Below are 3,647 nucleotides of genomic sequence, written 5' to 3' on the forward strand. Positions count from 1 at the left end.
GTGAATTTAATTGACTTCAAAGTAGTTTGATCCTTTTTGAGATAAAAATATCTAAGATGAGACTGAAACAGTACTTAGTCTTTCCCAAAGCTGAGGCAAGACCCTTCCTACACCCAATTCTCTGTGACTCTTGAGGTTTTCTAGTCTGGCTGGTAGGAACAGGAACTATTCCTGGATGCAGTTCTGTCCAGTCCTCAGACAGTTGCCTTATACTCATGCGCTAATCAGTGCGCAACCCCTTCTAGAGAAGAGTAACTAATCAAATGTATTTATAAATTGTTCAGACATTCACCACATGTTCCTTAATATAGTCCCTTGAGTATGCTCAGAGCCATTGGGTGTGGTTCCCAAATAAGAGAGCCTCATGACAAACTGTCACATGTTTCTGAGATAAAAACAGTCACAGTAATTCTGAAACTTAACTGCTGTTCTGAACTAAAAATAATAGAACTAATCATTACAAATGGCAAAAGAGTAAATGGCTCCATATTGACTTCATGTGTGCTCCACTTTTCAGAGATTCTTTTCAACTCAAAGTAAATCAAGAAGTAATTTATTGGGAGATCATAGTAAGAACTCAGTTGAATGCTAAGTCAAAGAAGATTCACAAATGGCTTGAGTTAAATGATAGGTCATTTAAAAAGTTGTTTTAATAGGATTACTCTATTTTATATAACCCAGACCTCTATCCCAAGGAGAAGTGGTATTTTGTGAAAAAGACACAGGAAACATTCATGACAGTTAGTTCATGACACTTCCACAAGAGGTTGTCACAAGCCAAGTGCATGAGTGTGTATTTATGTTTGATATGAAAACAAATTTTGATGTATTTTTCTACTTTCTTAATCCTGGAATATAATACATATCAATAAATTTCTTGCTGAACAAATTAATGAATTTCAGTTAAAATTTCCCCTTGCTTGAATTTTTATCAGAATATAAGCCATATATTGACATAACAGACATGTTGGAAAATCACCTAAAAAATAAGATGGTTGGGGCTGGAGAGATGGCTCAGCAGTTAAGAGCACTGGCTGCTCTTGGAGAGGACCTGGGTTTGATTCTGCAATATACATTAACCATGTTTGCCCTTTAAAAGTGGAAAAGAGAATGTGGGAATTCATGGTACCCCTGTAACTATAAAAGGAAATGAAAGCAAGCCACAAGAAAACCAGAAGCTGATTACAGATTCTGGTGAAGACGATCAAAAGGAAGGGTTTTGTCCTTCTAACCAAGGTGAACAAACTATCTCTCCAGTATTGGAGTTATGTTTATGCCCATTATTGTCCAATGAAATAAGGCTTGTTCAGGCTATGTCAATTCACCCCAATAGGTTGTCATGGGAACCTGAAAGAGCATCACAATAGTGCACTTCAGAAAGTTCTGGAAATGCATTGCCTTTTTTCCTTAGGGTTTCTGAAGGAGGGGAGGGTAAGGCACAGGGTGGTCTCCATTCTTCTGATTGCTAAAGGAATTCATTTACCTCTAAGAAAGAGCCCATCTACGGGAACAATCTATATCATCCAGTTTGAGGATATCCTTTTAAAGCATTGTCCTGATTAAAACACCAGGTCTTGAATAGGGCTGCTCCAGAGCTGTGGTATGTAAATGTAAGTTAAATTTTATGTTACTGAAGGAGAGTGAGTTTCACAGAAAATTATTGAAGTTGTAATTTCCTTATCATGTGGGCATTCCCAGTGTAACAGTACCCTAAGTAGTTGTGTGTCTAATCACTGAGATAGAATGCAGCTGGACATTTGTGTATCAAGATCGGAATGCTGTGTTTGGCTCTTTTGTTGTTTGGAGTTGGGTTTTTAAGATTTGTTTTTATTTGGAGTTGCAGGGAATGTACGCCTATGAATGTGCACCACATGCATCCAGTTGCCCTTGGAGGCCAAAAGAGGGTGAGCCACCTTACATGGGTGCTGGGAGCCAAACTCAGGTCCTCTGGAAGAGTAGCAGTAACTCTTAACCACTAAGCCATCTTATTACATTTATTTATTTATTTATTTATTTATTTATTTATTTATTTATTTATTTTGTGTGTGTGTGTGTGTGTATATATATATATATGTAGGTGCATGGTCATGTGCATGCCATAGCACACTGCTGGAGTTCAGAGGGCAACTTGAAGGAGTCAGTGCTCTCCTTGTACCATGCAGACCCTAGAGATGAAACTCAAGCAATCAGACTTGGTGGCAGGTGCCTTTACCCACTGAGCCACCTCACTAGACCTTAGGTTTTGTTGGAGGTTTTTGGTTTTGTTTTCATTTGTTTGCTTCATTGTTTTGGATAAGTGTTTTGTAGTTTTGGTCTTTTTAATTTTTGGTTTCTTGAGACAGGTCTCACATCATAGCCCAGATTGTCCTGAAACTCACTATATAGCCCAGGTTAGCCCCAAACTCACAGTAATCCTCCTGCCTCAGCCTCTAGGGCACTGGGATTACAGGCATCAGTCACCTCATACAACTTGTTTTTACTATGTTATTTCTAGTGCTATTTCATGCCATACAGCTGCTGCTCAGTGTATATTTAAATAAGAGCTGGGCATGGTGGCCCAAGGCAGGTGGATCTCTATGAGCTCGAGGATAGCCTGTTCTGCATAACGAATTCCAGGCCAGCTGGGGCTACATGGAGACCCTGTCTCAAAAAAATAAACTGAATATTTTGAAGATTAGGTTATATTTTCACGTCTTTTGCTTTCTTATGCCTTCGTTGTTATCATATTGGAGATTCTGTCTGCAATATTAAGTCAACGTGGGGAAATTCTAAGTGAGTAGTGTGAAGTACAGTTGAAAGGGTCACCTTCCACTGGAGAGAAACCAGGAGAAACAAAAGAGCACTGTAGATGAGGACACATGTAAGCCCCAGCAGCAGAAGTGTCGAACTCCACGACCAGGTCTCTCTTCATCTCCACATCAGCAACCCTCCATAAGGTTGGAAGAAAACTTCAGCTCAGCCACTGTTATCTGGCAAGTATCAGGAAAAGATACAAGCAGCCCATATTCACAAAGGACAAACACTTTCATCACACACACAAGACACCAGAGAACCTATAGCTATCTCTCTTTTCTGTAATTAATGCTCATCCCTCACATTTCACCTTTGACCTCACCACCCCAGCCTCTCGAAGTCTGGATTGTGTACATCTCCTAGTTCATAGCCTGAAACCTTCTTTATCCCAAGATTCGGGGTGCTATACCACAGTGTGTTCTTGGTTAACCTCTGTGAGTGCCATCAGTGACAGTTACTGTCTCTGTCACAAATACCAGTTCCACTGGATAGAAGGATGGGAGTGAAGGAAAGAAAAATAGGAAAGGAAGGATGGAAAAAACTTGTCAGCCATAGAATAAAGGCACACTGGGAGTATTGCCTCTGTGAGAGTAGCTCCACTAAACTTACAGACTAGGCATAGTCCCTTAGTAGTTAGTAAGCAGCAGAAATCACACAAAGCTGTCATTTATAGTCCTATGCATATGCTTGGGCTAGGAGCCAGAGGCAGTGACCAGGTGGAGCTTAAGAATGTTTTGCACCATCCCCAAAAAATGGTTAGGAGAAAGTCTGCATGAGTATTTAAAAAAAATAGGTCTCTCACAGTTGAGCTGTGAATATTATCAATAAAGCTTGCCCTTGCCCTATGTGAGGAG

Source organism: Nannospalax galili, unplaced genomic scaffold (genome assembly GCF_000622305.1).
Source record: "Nannospalax galili isolate Female #2095 unplaced genomic scaffold, S.galili_v1.0 scaffold488, whole genome shotgun sequence".
NCBI lineage: Eukaryota > Metazoa > Chordata > Mammalia > Rodentia > Spalacidae > Nannospalax > Nannospalax galili.